At 37.0% G+C, this 22,834-nt stretch overlaps 1 long non-coding RNA gene across 3 annotated transcripts; it reads left to right on the top strand.

The window, feature by feature from the left end:
* The first annotated feature begins 34 nt into the window (after window positions 1–34).
* On the top strand, window positions 35–12,181 carry LOC121072498. Of its 3 annotated transcripts, none has more exons than XR_005821268.1 (3): window positions 35–795; window positions 5,948–6,076; window positions 11,676–12,181. It is a non-coding gene; the product is annotated as an uncharacterized LOC121072498 (long non-coding RNA). The 3 variants fall into 3 exon arrangements; XR_005821266.1 differs by having other exon boundaries at window positions 11,656–12,181; XR_005821267.1 differs by lacking the exon at window positions 35–795 and adding an exon at window positions 898–1,602 and having other exon boundaries at window positions 11,656–12,181.
* The last annotated feature ends 10,653 nt before the right edge of the window (window positions 12,182–22,834 follow it).

Raw genomic sequence — 22,834 nt, 5'->3', positions numbered from 1 at the left:
CAGTCGCCATTTCGTGAGGCGACCCCGGAGCCGGCGGGCGGAGCGGTGGCTGCCGCCTTCTGCCCGCAGGTGTCGCGGGGCTGGAGCTGTAAACCGGCAGCCTTTCTTGTAGTATCGGCTGCTATTTGTGCTTTTCGTCAATGGTAGTAGCATCCTCTCAGAAAAAGGGGGGTTGCCGCCTCGTCCTTGGTACTCACTGATTCTTTTTTGATGCGCTTGAAATCCACCTGGTTTATCCCGTGCTTTCTGTGAGGAGAACGGCTCTGAAAACATTTACCACTGAAAGGGGTGGGTTTTTGGGTTGTGTCACGGTCACTAGCAAGAGATGTCACTGTCCCTATAGGCTTTCCAAAAAAAATTTTTTTTCACTCTTCTGTTTTTTCACTTTGCTTTAAATATTTGTATCAATTCTTCAAACAGCTGATAGTTACAATTCTTTTGATAATGAAGTAGATTGCATAGTTTTCCCCAGAAAGTAAAACACACAGAGTAATAAGGGTGAAATTCCCTCTTGATGTTTGTTAAAGGCATCAGAGGGTCCTTTTATCATGTGGGAGGCTTTGCTGAAGTGCCTTTTTATTACAGAAGTGACTAAGCCCCGCTGGGAAGCAGCAGGGCCTGCAGAGATCCCAGGAGGGCAGGCAGAGGCAGCGGGGGGCCATGGAGGCAATATGATGTTAGGGGAAGGCTGCGCCACCTCAGAATGGAGCCTGCCCTCACGCCAGGCGGTGGAGGAAAGTGTCTATGAAGAAAAGCTCATCTAGCTGCAGGACCCTGATCCAGATCAGTGCAGAGGTGAGAAGCTTAGGATTTTTTTTTTTTTTTTTTCTTGAATGCTAGCTTGGAGAAGGAAACATCTAGGGAACCTGGTACAGAAAGAACTGTGGTGAGTGGTGTAAAGGGTACAGGGAAGACTACAGGGTGACTTGGAGTACTGACATGATGCAGCCACTCAGGTGGCTTGGTCAAAAGAGTGATGAGTGAGCTCAGGTGGACAAGTCAACCAGAAGGGCTGAAGGGGTAAGTAGGAAATGGGGTCTGGAAGTGCATGTGGTCAGAACTCAGAATCAAAGGTTGAGGCCTTGCTTTTAAAAAATAAACAACAACAACAAACACAAACACAAAACCACACAATTGAACTAAGTGACGTGTAAAATAATCATCAGACCTTATTCTTTTAACCAATTCATAAGCCCCTATGCCAGCATGTCAAGGTTCAAGGGTAGGGAGCTGGAAGAAGATCAAGTGACAAAGATGATGTAGTGTTTCTTAGTAAATCCTGAGTACAGTTTTTGGTCAGATGTCACAGACTTTTTGTGAAATTTTCTGGATCAGCTTGTTCACATCTTTTCTTTATCATTACCACTGCATCATCTCTCCTGAATGACATTGTAGGAGATTAACAACCAACCAACCAACCAAACTTTTTTTTTCTTTTCAGTAAACTTAAGATGTCATACCATTAACAGCTATACAGAAATCTTTAATACCTTACCTGTGGAAAGAGGAAGTTTAAGAATGGCGAAACCCAGTGCATTGTCTTGTGGTTTATACAATTTTAAATTCTTGTTGCAGTTAAAGATCCTGCTACGCCCTTTGCCTGTAAGTGATCTACTGGTGTTCTCAGTTACTTTACCCCTGTAACTAACTCACATGATAATGTACGCACATATTTTTTTGTGACTAAATATGTGACTAAATATTTTATATATATATATATATATACATATATAAATACGTGTGACTAAATATTTTGTGTGACTAAATGTGACTAATTATTTTGGGGGTGGGGGTTGAACTTGTTTAAACAGCAAACTTTAGAAAAGAAACTGTTATAGTAAATATTGCAGATCAGTAGACACAATATACATATTTCGGATGCAGGTTTCACAAGTCATGGTATAGGGAGTTCTAGCACATGAGCAATATTGTTATAATTGGTTATTATGTATACAATGTGACAGACCCTTTCTATCTGCAGATACAAACTAACCCATGTCACCACACCACTTGTGACATTCTGATTTTACCAGGTTGTTGTGGTTTAGCCCGGCTGGCAGCTAAACACCACACAGCCGTTCGCTCACCCTCCCCCCTCCCTCTCTGGGATGGGGGAGAGAAACGGGAAAGTGAAGCCTGTGAGTTGAGATAAAGATAGTTTATTAAGACAGGAAAATAATAACAATAATAATAATAGTATTAATAATAATAATGTGTACGAAATAAGTGATGCACACTGCAATTGCTCACCACCCGTTGACCGATGCCCAGCCTATCCCCGAGCAGCCGGCCCCCCTTCCACCCCGGCTAGCCACCCCTATATATTGTTCAGCATGACGTCAGATGGTATGGAATACCCCTTTGGCCAGTTTGGGTCAGCTGTCCTGGGTCTGTCCCCTCCCAGCTCCTGCTGCATCCCTAGCCTGCTCGCTAGCAGGACAGAGCGAGAAGCTGGAAAGTCCTTGGCTTGGTGTAAGCACTGCTCTACAACAATTAAAACATCAGCATGTTATCAGCGCTCTTCTCATCCTAATCCAAAACATAGCACCCTGCCAGCTACTAGGAGGAAAATTAACTCTGTCCTAACTGAAACCAGGACACAGGTGTGATTGTCTTCGGAACTATTCCTGTTCTAGAGCCCATCTGATACTGATTCACCTTTTGTTCTGTGCAAGTGTTCTCAATCCTTCTCCTCTTGAAGTGTTACAAAAGGCAAAATGACACCATTTTCTTCATCTTCAAAGCAGATCAGCTTGTACAGATCTTGGCCAGCATGCCTAGCATCTTGAATAGCATATTCATAGTGTGACAGTCTTCACGCTATGTGGCAGGATCCAACTGTATGAATAGTCTTTAGAAATAACTGTTGTGTAATAGGGATTTTTTTCTAATGTTCTTTGAGACAGTGGGTGCCTCTTATTTTGTTTTATTGTATTTTAAGGCAACGAGAGCTTCATCTCTCACATCATTACATAAAAGTTTCTTGAGAGTTTTGTTGACTTTATAAGAGGTACAGATGCATGGCATCATCCATCTTCATCTCTCTGAACTGTTACTAAGGTATGTCCAGACAATAGAGAATTATTTCCCCCTTAATGTGATGCAGTTTTGAATACTGCTAGAGGCCAGTTCTGAATTGAACTCCAAGTTGAGGAAAAGTTAAAGGCAATTTCAATTCTCACCTCTTTAGAAGGTCAAATCTGTGTTTTCCTACACACATAGCAAGTGTCTGATATCCAGAATTGAAGCTACGTGAAATCAAAAAGGAAAGTGTACTATGCTCTCTCTTGTTGAAATTGTGATGTTTTAAGTCAAGATTTTAGTGGGCCAGAGAGCAAGAGGGTATCTTTTTGTCTTGCTTGTTGGCATACTGATCCATGCAACTTACAGTTCATGATGTTTTAGATAATCTTTTTATTAAATACTCATTAACCAAACAACAAATAAGTGGAAGACAGATATGTGATCTTACACATTTCTTATTTAAGGTAAGCAACCTAACTGCAAATTAAATGGTTTATTCTTTTTCTTCTCCAAGGAGATTTTTGTCATCTTTTCTGTGTACTTGCAGCACTTGGACACAAAGAATGGAGAATGCCTCCACCACTCCCCTTCCTTTCCACTGAAACACCCTGTGAAGTACTGACCTAATTTCTGAAGAGAACAATTTTTTTGTGCCTGCCTTGAGGTTAGGTATTCACTTTTATATGCCTTGGTTCTGTTCAATAAATACATGCCTACATTGTGCTTAGGCCCATAAAATTCACAAGATAGATATTTCTTTTCCTGCGTGACAGATGATCCCACTCCCTGCCTTGGCTAAGAATGAATCGTATCTATTTCCAAAGCATGTTTTACAATCGCTTTATCCCAGGAACCTCTAAATATGGTGAAGCAAGACAGAAAGAAATTTTATTCAAAAAAAGCTCTTTGCTTAAAAACAACAACACCAAAAACAAAACAAAACAACAACAGAAAAAAAAAAGACAACTTGATGGAAAAAAGGGATCAAAGATTCTGGGAATCAAAGAATCAAAGAGAGTTATTAGATCTGTGAACTGTCCTGCAAATCCTGAAACCAGAAGATGTTTCCTGACAGAGATATTAAATTAGTGGGGAAAAAAAAACAACAACTAACTATTTTAAGACTTAAAAAGTAGGGTGACCTTGTGGCTTAATGGTAGACCACAACTGAAGAGAATCTAACCATCCTGGCTCTTTTGAAGATTTCCTGAGTGACATTGAGCAAAATCTCTTTGTGCCCCAGTTTTCCATTAACATTTCCTTTCTTCTCTTCCCTCCCTCGTCTATTTAGAATGACTCTCCCTCATAGGGAGGGGGAGTTCAGTTACCTCATGCTATATTAAGTTATCTCACTAAATATTGACAGTGATGAGTTTATTCAGTTCGCTCAGTATATACTGGTAATGACACGGTGGAGTACTGATCAGCTAGTTTCTACTTTATTCATTACCATAGGCAATGATTGTGGGTTTGGGGATTAAATTTTTTCAATAGAACACTGATTTCTGTGATCTCCTGGCACCGAAGAGTAGATTCTGAGTAAAGCCACATAGGCAACAATCTCTGGCAGATCAGCTAGCTGCATTCTTTCCACGTAATAGTAGAAATATCAGAAACTATGAATATAAGGGGAAGGGGAGGAGGACACAAATCAGAAAAACCTACTTCCCCTCTTCCTGTCCACCAGAAATATGAAGCTTGTTTCTGACAGATACTGGAATGGAGCATAGCCTTGATAAACTGAGACAGATCAGCAGTGGAACATTGCATGTTCAGCTTGCCAACAATCTCTTTTTTTTTTTTTTCAGCTTGCCAACAATCTCTTTTTTTTTTTTTTAAATTTATTTTTAAACAATATGGGAATAATATTTACTCTTGTTTACATTCTTAAATATTGACACCATTGGTATGATACCCAGTGTGATTTCCTGACTACTAAATGATTTAACCATTCTTAATGTACCATTGTACATTAATATATAAAATATATAAATAATATATATTATATAATATATATAATGTATATAATATATAATATATAAAATATAAATATATAAATATATAAAATAATAGGATTAGGGTGTTGAGCGTGGAACACAAAACTTTATTATATACTGCTGGGTATTAATGGTGGTGTAAATGTAACAAAGCCAATACAAATAGAAATTTTATCCATGAAAGATTTTGTGCTAAAGTTGCTGAGACCTCATCTGACAACTGCAGAGTTGGTTTTTGGTTTGTTTGTTTTATTTTTGTTTTGTTCTGTTTTTCTTGTGGTTACCTAACGTGAGGATGAAGGATGAGATCTATTAATTTATTTATTTTCTTCTTGCATCCAACTTCTGTTGAAATGACTAGAAATGTTCCTTGCTATGTCAGTGGAAATATTGAAAAATGACTGTTTAACTGGTGCTGTCAGATCTGTAGACTGAGTACCTCAGAAAGAAGAATTTGGTTATAATTTTACTTTACTACAGTTCATTTAGAAGGCCTTGAAGATAAACAAAACCCCTAAATGAAATGGTTAGTGGGAAAAGTTGTGTATAATGTTTGATACAATATGTGACCTTTAAAGGTCTATTTCAGAATTGGAGCAGAGAAATAATGACTATGAAAAATTTATTTTGGCACTGTAAAGTGAAGTAGTCTTGATACTGCTAACTACTGAGTCATTTCAAGTGATGTGAACCTAATTTTAATGTGTGGGATATAATGCTTCCTCTCCACTTTTACTTCAGATCAGTTTGAACAAATGACATTGTCCAGCAGCTTTTTTTGCAAAAGTACATTTTTAATGGCATTACAAAAAGATTAACACTGACAGGTTTTTATATATATTTCCTATGTGGGGACAGCTCTTCCAGCCCATTTCCTTCAGTGATATCTGGAGAGGATCTGATAAGCTTTATACCACTTTTCACAGGTCAAAGGGCATTGTCTTCCTCTTCAGTCCAGCTGCCAACAACAAAGTCAGACATATGTTATCACCATCACACAGGGAACTGTGAGGCTGCTTGTGTTCAACAAAGTACAAATACAGGAAGAACATAAGGTTAGTTAAAAGCTGATGGAGCTCTGCTAAGGTAGAATCTGGCTAATAATATTATAATCCAACAATACTGTATGGTTCGGTATCAGGGTAAGGTGGTTACTTATTGTTGATTAGTTTAATAATACTATTGCCAAAGTGTAGGTATCCATCTATACCCTTTTACAAGAGGCATATCCTGAGTTGGGGCATAATGTTAAAGGAATAATTAGTTATTCAGTAAAGAGCAAAGCTGCAATGGGATTAATTGATAATGAATTGAATACAAAATTCATTTTAATAGGTAAAATTTGATGTTGCCACTTAACAAAGAGGATGCTATTTACCTGAAAAATTGTTCTAGATTTCTCTTATTTTAACATACAGTGTGCTGCATATCCGGATGAAAATGGTACACAATATGTCAACAAGCTCATATCATGAAATGCTGTCAGTGGTGGTATCATCTTAGAATTTGTAAAAGTGAGTTTTCCATTCCTCTGTAACTTTGGAATATGAAATCAGTTTAATAGGAGCTTTATATTTTTATCACTGATAAGGAGTATTTTGGAACTGTTTGTTAGTGCTAAATTTGGATCCATTCGCAGCTTGTCTTCTGCTTCCGGTACATTGTTTACTGCTTCAGGAAAGTCTTCCCAACACATTATGTGAGTTCCCATCCCCTGGCCTTTGCTCAGCACAGAACAAATCAGGGCAGGCACACTGAGTTCCAACTCCCATCTCTAAGGACCAGTTAGCTGAGGCTCTGCTGCAAAGGAGAGCTGCTACCTGGAAGTTGTAGGCCGCACCACAAATAACACACTACAAAGGATATCTGGGAAGAGAGGGCTACAGAAGTAGAGCTAGGCCTACTGCTCACACCTTCATGAAAAAAGTGAGGAATGGGGAATAAAGTGAGTGCAGTACTTCCTCAGTGAACTGTCCTACTGCAATATGTCCCATCACTCTCTCTACTTGTTATATCTTTGTTTTCACACTTTTAGTAGTGACGCTTAGAGCTTACTGTACTTTCAGAAGGGCCTTAAAAGGGCCACATTATCTACTGAGATCTCTAGATTAATTTAAATGTGAAACCAGCACCTCAGCTCTAGCCATCCAGAAGTACAGATCCAGCACCCAGTGCCTGTGTGCTGGCACTTTGGAATCCTATCTGCAAAGTAAGCAGATATCAAAGTCTAGTGAACACATGATGGATTAGTAGATAAGACTATGTCACGACTTCAAAACTAAACTTCTGAATTCCTAGTCTGCCAATCTGTCAAGCAGAGGATACCAAGAACAGGAAACTAGTTTTGCAGCAACTGAAGCTTAGAGGCCATGGTAAAACTTTTCATTTAACCCGAGGGAAAGCACCAGTTGGGGTCAGGGGCTGTCCCTAAAGCCTATTGGGTTTAAACATTCCCTTAGGTCACTGCCCTTAGCTGGAGAATAAGGGTAATAAGCAGTAGTTGCTTGATTTTGCATTCATCATCTATGAGAAATGGTCCATAGTGGCAAGTAACTATTGCTGTTCCACTTCAGAGTCACTTCCGTACATATCTATATAGTCAGCCTCTACTCACCATCCTGCTAAGATCATGTCAGTCTCTACTGTTTTACTCCAGAAATGAGTGACAGTGCTTGAACAATTTCACATGAATTGATATAATGGTCTGTAACATTACTGCAGACTTCAGTCATACAGTACTCCTCAAAAGTTTGAATTGCTTAATGCATATCTCTGTAACCTACAGTGAAGCTCCTAACTATATATACCTGCAAATTGGAGGCACTGGAGATGCTCTGAAGAAAAAAGATTTCCAAACACATCTGATGTCTCTGAATTTTCCTAACTATCCATTTTGGGAAGGGCAAAAGAGAGCAATATAAATGTTGCTGGCTGCCAATTTCCAGTAGAGCTTTAAGGATTTCAAGTGTTTTTTGTTTGTTTGTTTGTTTGTTTGTTTTCTCTTAATAGTGTGAAAGTGATAAAGCTGTCATTAAAATAGGTATACTCAACCACTATGGCATAAATATCATCAAAATATTTGGTAAGTATACAGTGCATAAGGCGGAGTATTTGTGAGTCACAGAACCAGAGAGTGGTTGAGGTTGGAAGGAACGTTGAAGATCATCTATGGCAACTCCCTTGCTCAAGGCAGTGTGGACTCCAGGAGGTTGTCCAGTTGGGTTTTGAGTATCTTTCAGGATGGAGTGTCCACAATCTCTCTGGGAAACCTTTTCAACTACTCTCAAAGAAAAAGATAATCTTATGGTTAAATGGGATTTCCTGTATTTCAGTCTGTGCTTATTGCCTTTTGTGTGCACCACCAAGGAAAGTCTGACAAGGTCTCCCTCCCGTCCCCACTCAGGTATTTGTACAAATGGATTTGAAGCTAAACAGTCCCAGCTTTCTCAGCCTCTATTCATATGACAGGTGCTTTAATCCCTTAATCTTAACTGAGGATATGCTTTGTCCTGCCCTTTGGGTAATCACTGATGACCTTAATCAGTCTTGGCCCCTGTGTCAGTCCTTGGGATTTTCAATAGGAGTTTGATAAATGCTGTGTGGTATTTAGGATATTTCTTTCCAGTCTTGTATTTTACTATTATTTTTCCGTTGTTTAATTTAAGGACAGTATTACAATGTGAACTGTAATGTTTTCAAATCTGAGATCATTATTTTTCTTCTAGCGGTGGAGTTTTTTTTCTCTTGAACACACTGTTGGCATCCTTAGATTGCATCTTTTTGATTATTTATGACTTTAATTAGAAATAGCTTGACGATCTGTTGTGCTTGTATGTAAGCATTTTTTAATATGTCTTGAAGGGAATCAAAGTCGAAATTATGATTAGAGCGAAGTGATTGAAATCTTTATATTGAAGTAACATTTAATGAAAACCATTTACTTATGCTAGGTTTCTTTGGTATTATACAGCAGGTGTTTCAGTAAGCTTCAAGGTAGATTAGTTCCAAAGGGCACATTTCATCCTGATAGTCAGTGTAAGGATTATCACAGTCTACTTACCAACAGTTCCCAAAAGTCTCATTTTGTTCCTTTGATAACTATGCCAAAGCCACGAAATAGCACATCTTTTATTTTTGTTCTGTTTACTCTCTATGCATTTGTTACCATGATTAAATTAATTCTTCGTATTATACAGGCAGGTGGGTGTTGAGAAGAACCAGTGCAGTAATTCACACATCTGGGGTAGGACTATCTTCTGTCAGTTCTGGGACTACCAGCATGTTGGTAACATGTCTGGAAATTCAGGTGGTTAAATATACTTTATTGATAATTACAGAAACAGGATGTTCTATTCTGTTTCAGAAGATGGTATATTTCACAAGGAGACAGTGATTTGAAGAGATTCTTCCCTGACTCATAATTGTATATGTATTTATTATACGCTAAGAGCATACTCATCACAGGGTGCTGTGCCCCTTTTTGCATTACTGGTACTAGCATATTTTAAAAAAAAACACACATAGTCTTTCATCAAATATGATTCCTTTGCTAAAGCCTACACTGTGAGGCCACAGTGCCAGTAAGTCCACCTTGTCTTGATGTAAATAATATTGATACAGGGATAACGTAGGACTTTTAATATCAGAAATCCTATGAAGTTACTTCTCTGGTCAGATGTTGTCACCTCCAGCACATATCGAAGGATATTGTGGCAGGGATGAGGACCTCTGATCTCTGAGATGATTTTTTTCAGGTGGATTGACTGCTTATATTGTGTGACAGGCTATGTATTTATCAGAGCATTTTCCAGAAAAATGCAGGATTAGATTTTCTGGATGATAATACCCAATGCAAAAAAAACATTGAATCCTATTTAAAAGATCAAAAATAATAAAAAATTCCCATCAGATGCCTTTTAATCTTCTACAGAACTGAATATTAAATTTATCTATTTTCATTTTAAATTTATCAACATGTTTAGTGTAGTATGCCATCAAGTACTCCCATAAAAGTAAATGAATATTTCATATTTTGGTCAAAAAATGATAGTGTTGAACATCATAAATTTGTCACAAGTCATTAGCATTATGTTTGAGGATTTCCATGGCATGGAAAAATTCCTAGATGGCATAAAGCCATCCTCTCCTTGTGTTTGTATGCCTGCTAATCACCTGTCACCTTCAGTGACAGAGGTGGGATGAATTGAGACTTGTTATCTTGTGCACTTTTATCTGTTGGCTACTTTCTTGTGTAAGTCAGAGAATCATGACTAAGGGAATCTGAGTAACTATTACCCAGAGAGCAAGGAGGAACAGAATGTGTCACCGTACTATGAGGCTTCTCGTTATGTGGCACGTACTGTAACGTTGGGGAGAAATCAGCAATAAATAATTCAATCGAAGTTATTTCATTCCAAACCCATCTTTCTAAAGGAATTTTATTTGAATGTGATACTGCACGGTTGGAAGCAGCTTCCATTGTGAAACTGTGTGTGTTTCTGACCATTTGTCACAAGAGGGGGCTGCAGTTCTTTGCAATTCTTAAAAGCTGATGTTCCACTTTAAGAAGGAAAGGGATCGTGTGTGTGTGTGAGGGTAAAAGAAGTCTTTCTCGTTATAGGCTTATTCTACTGTTTTTAATTAATAGTTTGTAAAATTGTTGAAATGCTTAGGTCAAAACAGTGAGTATGAAAACAATTTTCATAGTGTTTTTTTATTTTGTACTTTGACGGCAAATATGTAATTGGAAAACTCATGATGTAAAATGTTTATTGGTAGATTGGTTTTTGAGCACGGTCATGCTGTTAAGCAGTGAAATTTGTAGAATGTGAGTCAGGTGGAAATCTCTATGAGAAATTTCATACCTTTAGAGAACCATCATCACAAGGTGAATCTAAGTCATCAGCTAACTAGGTTAAAGAGAATGAAATGATGCTTTGTACAGCTGAGACGTTATCCCTATTTATGCTGGTATTTGTAGGATGTCAGCATGCTCTGTACATGCTGTTCTCTTATTTTGTGAAAGAGTGACAAATATCATTACCCTGTTTCAGAATCCTCCCTGGAAACAAGTTTTGGAAAAAGTGATCAAACAACTCCATTGTTTGTCCATTTCATTTTTCTATATTATCTTTAAAGAACGTGACAGGTTAAGGGATTCTGTACATCCCTGTCTCATTTATTAACTTCTGAGCATGAAGATCCAAGATGAGTTGTTCATTCTTGGAAAGGCTTGAGAAAAAGCATAGGAGGTTAACACGCCTTGAAATGGCTAAGCCTCCACTTTTCATATTGGAATAGGGTGATGTAACTGGGCAGATGATGTCTTTCATGTCTGGTGAAGAAAAGGTTTGGAAAAGCTTCTTTAGGTTTGGAGAAGAAAAGAGATTTTTCAAATGTTAAATGACTGCAAAGACTTTGTTTCAATTACTGGTGAATTGTTATTGTGCAAGAAATAATAGAGAAATCCTCTTTCTGTCTTGTGGGGAACTCTAAACCTCCTCGTTCTTTCATATTCTGGGAAGAACTTAGTCATTTCTCTTTGAAATATTGTTTGTAAACCCGTAATTCTTAGAAACACTCTTTCACTCATTTGTACATTAACCACATTTTGTGTTTCTATTGTGTTGTATAGTCTATATTATCTATCTGTAGGCATCCGTGAGGGTTGGACCTTTCCCTAGAAAATCTCACCTTGCAGCAATAAACTGATTCCAAGTCTTGTAAGTCTGGCAGCAATTGAAGATTTTTAAAACTTCAGCACACAACTGATGGCTTTGCAGAGCGGTGGCAATGGCTTTTTCATTTCATGCCTTCGGTGTTTTCAGTCCCTAAGAAAACTGATTACATGATTTTTCTTAGAATTAAAATAATAGAATACATAAAAATGCTATATTTTTAGGAAAAAGTGGTTTTCAAGGCAACAGCACATATGCTTTCAGGAATACTACTTTAATGAATGTAAACTCAGTGAAAAAATAATTTTAAGACGTTGCTAACATGTATAAAAACACCAGAAGACTATATACGTTCTTTGTGAAGAATAGCATTATGGAGGCCCAGTTTTTCCCTTTCCCTGGAAAGGAACACAGCTTTTTCTTCTTAGCTTTCTTTAGTTTACTTCAATATTCTGTTGAAAATCCCAACCAAAAAAGGAAAAAAAAAAAGACAAGAAAAACAAACAAATCAATAAAAGAAAAAAATCTCATGGGCTTTGCACTGCTGAAAAAATAGCTTACACATAAGTGGATTTTGTCTTATAATTACTGAAGAATTAAAGAGAGATTGTATCCTCACTCTTTTCTACTGTTGTTATTGAGTATAGCAGAGTACACAAATCAAATGTAGAGCATCATAAAAACTTGTCACAGTGTGAGCTACAATTCACTTTGTATTTACTCTTGGGAACTTTGAACAAAGGTCAACACAAGTTGCATTACACTTCCCATTTGCATTTTCCCACACTTTTCTTTTTCCTACACTTGAATGAATCAATATAGTAGTTGCTTATGACCATCATGGTGTTTCATATTTAAAATGGCATGTATTTTTGAACTTGAATATGATGCAGACTTGTAACTGGCGTTGTATAAGATAGTCATTAATTCTGTTTGTCAGTAAACTGAGGAAATTCTCTTTCCTCCTCTTGTTCAAGTCAGAAATACATTTATTTACAATTTTTCTTTACATTTAATTTACCCACTTTTTTTTTTTTTTCTCAACAGTAGTTTTGCTTAGGAATGCAGCCTGAACATGCACATTTTCTTCAACGCTACTTTTTTTTGTGACTAGCAGTTCGAAATGTGAGGGTACTCACAGAGCCGTTTCCCCAAGAACTGTATGCTGCAATCCCATTTACTGCCTCTTAGCTTACTTATTTTCTCTGATTTTGGTCCCAGTCCAAAAGATGTGAAGAACAAAAACAGAACCCTGTTATTTCAACAGGGGTTACTATCTCAACGAACAGGACACGGAGAGACAAAAAGATATAACTCTGATTTTAAACTTCACTTTGGAACATCAGGTAGAGATTTTGTATCTTTTGCTTTACTATATAGGAAATCCCTAGTTCTTTGTTATATGTGTGGGAGAGTTTGAAGTTGCTGTTCAGAGTTACACAGGTCTCAAAAACAGCTGGTAATACAGAAAGTTCTTGTAGGTCATGGTCTTCCCATCGTAAACTCTTTGCACTGTTCTTCAGCTGTTCAAATAACATATCTCTGCTTCTTGTCTTCTTGCTGAGAAATTAGATCATAAGCCTAAAGAAACAGGTGTCATACTACACTACCAAGCCTGAGCAGAATAGACTTTTGTTTGGAAAACCTTTCTACTGTAGCAGTTAGTTTTACTTATTGTCTTTCAGGATATCAATTTTTAAAATGCTAACAAATGCGCAAGTTAACAGGGAACTAAGTGTATCTTTTAAGGCAAATGTATGTTTGACCTATATAATCATTTCTCTGATGACCCTGCTTTGAGTTGGTTGATTATGGTTGGTCCACATGACATCTGCAAGTCCCTTGCAGCCTGAGTGACTTGATTGTTCTATGTTGGAGGCAGTTATTTTATGATATGAGTTGTCCATTTATCCTAGAGACTAGAAGGGGGCATCAACTGTTGCTCTTATATAGTTATTGTTTTCAGGTTGCCATTTGGTGGTTTCTGTACAAACTGAGCACCTCTTGCATCATGGAGTCTTGTTATTCTCAGGTGAAATTTGTTTGCATTATACTCTGAGCAATGAACCAAATAGATTCAAAGTGGCACAATGAAATTGTAGGTTTGGAATACCAATACCCAAGGAATTTGCACTGACACCAAAGCAGTGTTATTGTGTGGAAAGATGCTGGTTTAGAATGTAATATGAATAACACAGATGTAAGGCATAAAAGTAAAACAGGATGCTTCTACTGCCATTGCTTTAATGAAAAAAAAATACATAACAGTAAAAAGAAAAAAAAACAATGTTCTCAGTGTTAAAGTTACGCTTTTCCTTCTACAGTTTAGGAGAGTTTCATCTCACTTTCTTAGCTCAAACAGTTCCACTTTTGGTTACCTTTTCTGAATTTAGATCCAACTCTCCATCACACTTTTAAGAAGATCCTCGTAAGAGGTAGATCCTGAAGGCCTGTCACTGTCATCAAATAATAGCTGGTCAGATTTGTACTACACCTTCAACATTCCCTTTCCTGGACTCAGCCCAATAATACTTAAGGCTCACTTTGCTCTTAGCCTCTTAAGGTTATACATTTCAGAACCATTCTTCAGCTGCATCAAAACATTAGTGCATTCCTTGGGCTAAAGGACATAAATTGCTTTACTGTCATATCTGTTCAAGCTAGCTTGTCTTTCCCAATTATGGTTTGCACTATATGTAATATCTCTTGATTAAGTACTCCTTGCTACTAAAACCTGCTCATTTGTTTTTCCTCTAAAAGCTTTCTTGTCTCTCCATTAATCTTCTTCCAGTTAGGCCTTCATAAATCCTTTGATAACTTGGCCTTGCTAATAATTATTCTGTATTTCTTCACATCTATTCTTGTCTTGTGCATTTTCCCTCAGCTCAAGCAAACATTTAGTTCCAAAATATCTTAGAAATGTATTATAAAAAATGTCATAAAGATTTAAAGATTCTGCCTGCTTTACTTTGCTGAATGATGACAGGTACCTAGAGACAGAGATACACACTAATGTGAATTATTTCATAAAGATTTTGTGTTATTAACCAAATCCAGTGTGCTGTACAGGTTTTTGAAGTGATAACATCTAGTGAAGTACAGTTTACCATGTTAGTGAATGCACAGTGCTTTAAACTCTTTTGTAGTGAGCATTAATAAGTAGCTTGTATGTAGATGAATAAGGTGGATTCAGAACTTATTCAGGTCACATTCACAACACATACTGAAGGCTGGTCTGAGTTGAAGTTCTACTGGTTTGAACCTTCTTCAAGTATTAAGATAGTATTTTGTTATGTACTGAAATATTTTACAAAAATAGACAGCTGTGCATACAGGATATCCCTTTCCAAAAGGACGTTTGCAAGAAAACCAGTGTTAGAAAAAATAACCACTGCTGATAGTTATTCTAAATCATAAGTTTCATTGCAAATAATTTAACTTAAAGTTAAAACAAAAATCAAACAAAAAACATGTCCAGAAAACTGAACAGAGTATTTGAGAAAGTCCATTTGAAGACTATGGAGAAAAGCTTATTTTCCTGAGATGTACAGAGCTAACAGCTAACTTGATGTATAGCTGAACTCCGTATCAGACAAAACAAAAGAAGTTTTATTATATCCTGTTCTGTTATATAAAATTAATTCCTAGTTTTCAGCACAGTTAATATGCCAGTGTAATGGTAATAATATGATTTTAAAAAAATAAGTTTAGGAGAAATAATTCTTTATGTTTAAAAAAAAATCAACAAGCAAAACTCACTACTGTTAGCACAAAACTTTCTATATTATAATTTTCCTTAGATTTAAAATTAGTGATAAAAGGGTTAATATTCTTGGTGAAAAATGTATTAGAATTTGTGCACTCCAGGAAATCAAGTGTTTTTTTGCCAAAAATTCAGTATTAATGCCAATACAAATTAATATTTTCTGAAGAAGATGACTTTTAATAAATTAAGATTTAGGTCCAACTATTTGATAATACTTATATTACTGCAAAATGATGCTTTGGGTAAAGAACAGGACAGTCAAGAGCAGTTTGTCTGCTGGGATATACTAGCTGTGAGAAAGTCATCATTTTACAATTATATTGTGCAAATATAGTAGCATGAAGGATGTAGGCTCTCTAGATTCAATCATTAAACATATCTTCACTTGCTCTTTTTGGATTGGATATAATTTTTCTGTTATGATGGCGTTAGTTCTAGTCTTCTGTTCCCATGGGAAATTTTATTTATCAGACTCATCAGATGCCTTGTTATGAAAATGTATACCCAACTCTTTGCTAAGTTAGCTGAATATTTTGTATCAAATATCACCATCTGTTCTTATTATCTGACAGAAATACAGATGATCAGGCTAGAGGTGCCTTAACGTCGGTGTGAGTTTAAAGTTCAGATGTTAGATACACTGACATAAGCCATATCTTCCTTCCTACCATAGAATTTGAGTGAGAAAAGGATTAGAGGTGCTCCTTCTGTGGTGTGTTCCTGTTTCATTGCGAAGGCACACCCTCAGAATGTGGGAAGTCAATGTCTTTCTCCTGAAAGCATACTTGAGTGCTGTTATTATCTTTATTTCATCTATAGAACAGTTTTTTGTTTGTTATTTTGTTCTTGTTTCATTTTGTTTTGCTTTTTCAAATGTTTTCTATATGGATGCTCGGGGCCATTAATGAAAATGGAGATAAAATCTAGGAGAGGAGCCTCTGCTGCTCCTGAGATTCAGTTTTAGTTCATAGCTGAGCTTTGTATGGCACCATAAATCAGGTAGCCATAAAAAGAAAAATCATTACACAATTCCGAAGGAAGTGGGATATGATAAACTCCTGTTTACAGGCTGAGTGACTTCCTTTCAATCTGCCTCCTTCTTTAGGGAACAGAAACATTACCCTAAGCTATTTGATAATTGAATGTCTATTGAATATATTCAATATATATTCATTCCTGTTGTGATGGAGCATAGGCACTTTAACTGAAGACTGTGGGGCTCATTGTGCTTGGCATTGTAGAAAACACACAGAAAAGGCTGGGCTGGCTCTGAAGACCTTAAGTTTTAATTACCATGCAGAACGGAAAGAGCTTTTTCCTTCCTGCCTAATGCTCCAATTGTAGGATACTTGATGCTAGTCTGTAAATCTGTCTCAGGAAGCAGCTGAAATATGTGCTTTTTTCATGGGGAACCGCACAATACAACATGGCTACTCTGTCTGTATTTTCAGTAAAAGCAAAGCTGCTAGAACTTGTATGCAGTTGCTCTGCTTCATTAAAACACTGGAACCCAACACAACATCTAAATCAAAGCCCAAAGCAATACACTGAAGATGAACTGTAGTCTTCAGTTTAACTCTGTTCTGTTGCTCACTAAAAGCCCATTTGCTATAGGGTGTTCATCAGTGAGACACAGCTTAGCTACTTACTGTCAGTGGGATTTCATGGCACTGTGGTGTTTAGGAACTCTGTTCTCAGGCCCCGCATCCATTGTGCCACAGGGAGCACATGCCACAGAATGACTAGCCCTGTGTTACAAAGTTTGTAATCTACAAGTAAGAAAAGACAGTGGACACACAAACAGATGAGGAAAGAATTAAATGGCCAAGATGACAGTTGAAAGAATGCATTAGAAGTACATAGAAAGCAACATTTTTTTTTTCATTCCTAGAGTGCCTGTTTTCCCATTTTCCCAGGAACAGAATGTTAAGCTGCAGCATTTTGGTGAAACTAATGACTACTTTTAAAATCCAGTCACTTACACAGTTTCTCATGGCCAGCCAACAATAAACTAAATGATTTTGTGTGATTTCTTACCAGTGTAGTGTACTCTGTTTAAATGCAGTGTTGGGAAATAAGTAGGAATGAACAGAGTTTGGGGGTTTGCTGCTTAGTCCTCAAATCACAGTCAGACCTCTGCCTAGTGATATGAAAAGTTGTGAGAAGTGTTCAGTGTTTTAATCTATGTACTTTCTACAGAGAATATATTGTTTTTCAGCCCACCAGAATTGTCATGCCTGCCTCTGTAAATTATGTGATTCTGACTAATATAAGCACATCAAATTTTCCTTTATTTGCACTTCCCAGCGTTAGATGTGATCATAAAATACACATCTTCATTTGTAGCTTGGATTTTAGAAATCCCCACAGACCAGCTGAGGAAGTTTAAAGAGACCAACCCGAAATGTCCTGGGAGAATTTCCAAAAAAAGCAAAGAAGCAAAAAATAGAAATCAAAATAACATCTTTTATTTTCTCTGCCCTAAGTTCTTAGGACACAGCTATGCTTTCAGCTTTCTCGCAAAATCACACAATTGTCATTTTGGTATTTTGCAGCTACTGTAGACTGAGAAATATTTCGGGCCATAGTTAGGGACTGGATCTTTGCCTACCCATCCCCCAACTCTTTTTTTATTGAGTGCCGATGTCCAACTTCTCTATAGAACAGAGGGCTTACAAATGAGAAAGAAATACAAGCATTTAGTGGGACTAGTCATGCTATTTACAGCTTGATATGCACTTAAGTGGTTTACTGAAGGCTAGCCAGTGTCTTCTGTTATCTCACTTAATGCACCTCTATTATAATGCTGTTGCAGGTGAGTGTTTGTGTATAGGGAATTACAGATTGGTGAGTGTTTGGAAGATTGTCCTTAGTAAATTCAATCATTAACAACACACTTGATAAATTCATCTTCTTAGTCAAACATAATTGTTGATTTATAACACCTATTAGCCTTAAGAATACAATACTACAGAGCTGATGCCATACAGTTAGGACTGATGGTAAAATCCTTGGTGGTTCTCAGTCTCTGAGATCAAGGTGTGATCACTCTTGAGAGCTCTTTGACAGAAATCAGAACCAAGGTGTGCTTGACTTCTTTCTTCTTTGATTTTCTGTAACTATGTATGGTATTTTTATGCTATTGCTCCCTCCCTCCCCAGATGGGTATCTCAATGCTTGTTATCTTGTTTTTGGCTTTGCTGGTCATCCTGCTTATGTAGTAAGGAGGTTGTCCTGGCTATTTACAGTCCCTTGTGCTTATCTTGTATGACAGCTTTAGTTATTCGACTGACTCTTGCATGTATCCACATTCACCTGTCTTTGCCTGTTTGGTGGTCACAGTGCTCATGTATTTATACCAAGTGTTTATATGTTATGTACAGTTATGCCATCACAGTACTGGAAAATACTTACATACTGTTACACCATTTTAGTATACTGATATTTGGGTGCAAGGCAATTAATTATATTGTAATTACTACAGTTATAGTTTATGGGTGTTAAAGGCCTCCCTTTTGCCTGCAGTGCAAACTGAAGCAAAGATCAATAACAGTTTCTCTTAAGAAAGAAAACATATGGCAAATTTTTAATAAAATTTTCTAACAGATGAGAGCCATGTGAATAAATTATTATTAAATTCACTTTAGTCTCACTCCTGGAAATATGGAATAAAGAATGGTACAGAATAGTTTTGTAAGGTTGGTGTCCTCAATAGAGTTCATCATTTTTCTGCAAGATGCCTGGCACAATACTGGAATCTGAATTATAGCCGTGAGAGACACTTCCAAAGTTCTTTTCAAAATAAACTTTCATATTTAACCATGTAGATGACGGTGATTGAATCTCACACAGTGAAAACCAAATCTAGATTTTGCTTCTGTCTCCCTGGGACAGGGACACGTTCTCCTTTCTTCTACACATTCTTCTGAATAGGAGTCACACCAGCACCTGTGTCTTTCTGTGACAGTCTTCTCCCACCACCAACTACAGCTGGCAGCAACTGTTTGTATCAGGATCCAGCAGGGATGAGGAGGCTTCTGACTGGTGGGGGCTTTTGTCTGTCGGAGGAGCTTTCATTCCTCAAGCAGCTGCTCCTTATATTCACTGGGGTAAAGTCAGAAACATGGATGGGAGCCAGCAGAACCACATGAATTTGGGTGCCTCACATACAGTTATTGCATTATACTTTCTAAGAGGTTTAAGCAATTTTTAAGAACAGGCTGTTGATTGTCAACGCATGAACTTAAAGTAATTTCTAAGCTGCCACTTTTTCTTACTTGTACATGTGCATCTTTTTTTTTTCTCTTCAAATTACTTTTTAAGCAACTACAAAGATTAAGTTCTAAACATTTTTTTCATTAGTTTTTTCTATACAATATCCCATTTGAATTGTAATACAAGATGCAAAAATCTGTAATAAGCTGATTACCAGCAGCTCTTTATTCTAATGCTTTTTTTCATCAGAGTTCTAACAGAAAGAGAATGCAAGTTTCAGAAGAATACACCATTATCTCATAATAAAGGAAAATGCAACTGTCCAGTTGTTATTCTTGTTCAAAAGCCACCCCAACTAGTTGATTTGCAATATGTATGATGGATTTTTTTTCCACTAGCTTCTATGCATTTTCCTCAAAGCTGGTTGAACTCTACAAGGCAAGCAAATGATTTCAAATTTTTTAATGGGGTAAATAATATAGTTTCACAAATTAGGACTGTTGTATGTAATGGCCATTAGGTTTCACATGGAATTAGATTTTGTAGCCACATATCCCCAACAGATATAAGCAAATGCACCATCTCTACTACTAGAAAGTCACTCATGCCCATCAGCACATCTGTCCAGGCAGAACAGAGAAGTTAATACCACATTTGCCTACTTTTGTGTTCTCCCTAGACACTAGTGCCTTTTTCTCTACTGATCCTCAGAATATTGAAGTAGAAATTTTCAAGACGGCTGAATAAGTAATATAAGGTTTTCAATCCTTAGCATCCTGCACCATCTCCAACATCTTGTCTTTGAAAATGATGAGTGATTTATCTTGGTTGGTGATTCAAAATTATTAGAAAAAAGACACAAGTTATTAACACCTTTTTGGACATAAGCAGCATTTGGACAGATGCCACATGCTTTTGTATGAAAACAGCATGTAAGGCAGAGGAAACATCAGCATCAGCAGACCGGCTTGTGTTGAGTTCATCATGAATTTTGGGGTAAAAGGTGCTTATTACACAAGGGCTTGTATTGTCATCTATACATGTGCTAAATTAAGCCTTGACCCTGCTGCTCTGAACCTGGTTGCTCTTGCTGGCCCAGCACTAAACCGGGCTTATCTTGAAGGCTATCCTGAGTCTTGAGCAGATTAGTCATGCCTAGTCTGGGACTCCGGGAGCCCTTTGGAGCATAAATGCTCCAAAGCACTCCCTTCTTCCTTCTAACTGCAGTTAAATGTGCCAGGAACCAGTAATAGTCTGAAAAAGTGCTGTCTTATGAAAATAATTAGTTTGCTGGTACAGAAAGTGTCTGTCCTGTGTTTCTAATTTGTATTTATCAGCACCAGTGGACACATTCTGCCTCTGAATCATATACTTGTGATTCATTGGAATGAAAATTTGGCGACTGTAGCTCAGTGTGAGCTATTCATATGACATTGCTTCTGGTGCATTGTTTTTCTTCTTGACAAAATATTTCAAGTTGTTTGATTAATGGACCATGTCTATAAATAATTCTATCAACTATGAGTAATAACTATATAACTGTACTAGCTAATTTATTTTTATTTTTTTTCTCTACCAATATGAAGTTTATGTTAATATCAGTAAGTACCCTAAAATATCCCTTCAATTCCCCATTTAATGTGCCCCATAAAATACATTTCTGAAATACCAGAAAGGAGAGTATATCTGTAACAGTTAATGAATTTAATATTGTACCTATTTTCAGTTCTGCCACTTTACGATCTTCTCTTAAGCTAGAGAAAAAAAAAAACTTAGTGGCAATTTCAGGAAGCTAAGAACAACATGTTAAATGAATCCTTATGTAAAACTTACAGTTTCCCTAAGCTAATAAGGAATAAATTATTTCTCTATTCTAATTTATGAGATTGATGTGCTTTATGAACAGAGTCAAAATGCTGTTTTCTTTAGCTGTTGGTTGTTTTTAACTGTATCTGCTAAAGTCTTTAATTAAATTTTTACAGGGATTTGAAAAGACATCCCATGAGATTCAAGCTTGCTTAATTACATTTTGAAATAATCCAGACACATGCACAGTTTTCTTAATGTTCTTTTTTATTGTGATTTCCTAGGATCAGAAAAGGTCATAGATTGCATTTTCCCCTCTTTTCGTCCCTGCAGACATATGCACATCTGGATCTTTTAAAAACAAACAAACAGGAAAAAAACACACCCAAAATCTTAAATGTTGAAGTTAAGAGATTGTGTCTAATGTTAATACAGGAAATCTTTGTAGTGGCTTTGGCCTGCATTGATTAAGCAACCTTACAATATTTGTATCAAATGCGCAATAACATGCATTGAAATCATTGTTATGGATCATCATGCTTACCTTTGGATTCCGTTTCACTGAGATACATTTATTTTCTAAAGAGGAGATTGAAATGGTATGGTTGACCCTCTGTATTTTGGAACTGTTGTTCAGTAAAATGCAATTTGCAATAAGTTAGAAGTGTGATAAAGGTATTTTCCACATTCAGTTTTACTGGGAATTCAGAAAGAGCTAGTCCATTTAGGGCACAGTTCTGCACACTGTGAGTGCCACTGTGAAGTGCTTGAATCTTCAAATTCCCATGGTAGCCCAGTCTGGGTACGTACTATGTTTTGTAGTTCCAAGAATTTGGTCTTGAATGGCTGACTGCTTCAGAATGGGGCTCTTATCAATCTTTTCTCTGTACTCCCTTCTTTGCATGTATCCAGAACATTAGTTTCTGTGAGAATATTGTATGTATGTTCTCATTATCGTATAGGGATGTCACTTTGATTTTCACCAAGACATTAATAAGGACTGAAAGCAAGTAGATGATTTGCTATAGTGAGACAAGAATATTGGCCTTTTCTTTGCACTCGCCTGAGAGAAATAAAAATAAATTGAAAAAGAAACATAATCCTGAAGGGACTGAGGGCAGGGACAGGAGTACACTGAGAAGTGACTCTCAGATTGTCAGGAGAAAATACCTGCATCTGTATGTGGAGTAATTACAAATAGAAGAGGTTACAGTCTTATTCAAGTACTTCTTTCTCTTTGTTCGGTGGCGAAAATAATTTCAGGGTATTGTGTAGGTCATTGAAATGATTTGTTCTGGTACCACTGATGTCCCATAATTTCCCTACAAACCCCCCCAACCTTTTTGAGA

The sequence above is a fragment of the Cygnus olor genome, chromosome 6 (genome assembly GCF_009769625.2).
Source record: "Cygnus olor isolate bCygOlo1 chromosome 6, bCygOlo1.pri.v2, whole genome shotgun sequence".
Lineage (NCBI taxonomy): Eukaryota > Metazoa > Chordata > Aves > Anseriformes > Anatidae > Cygnus > Cygnus olor.
The sequence above is the reverse complement of the archived record's forward strand: the minus strand, read 5'-3'. Positions and strand labels throughout refer to the sequence as shown.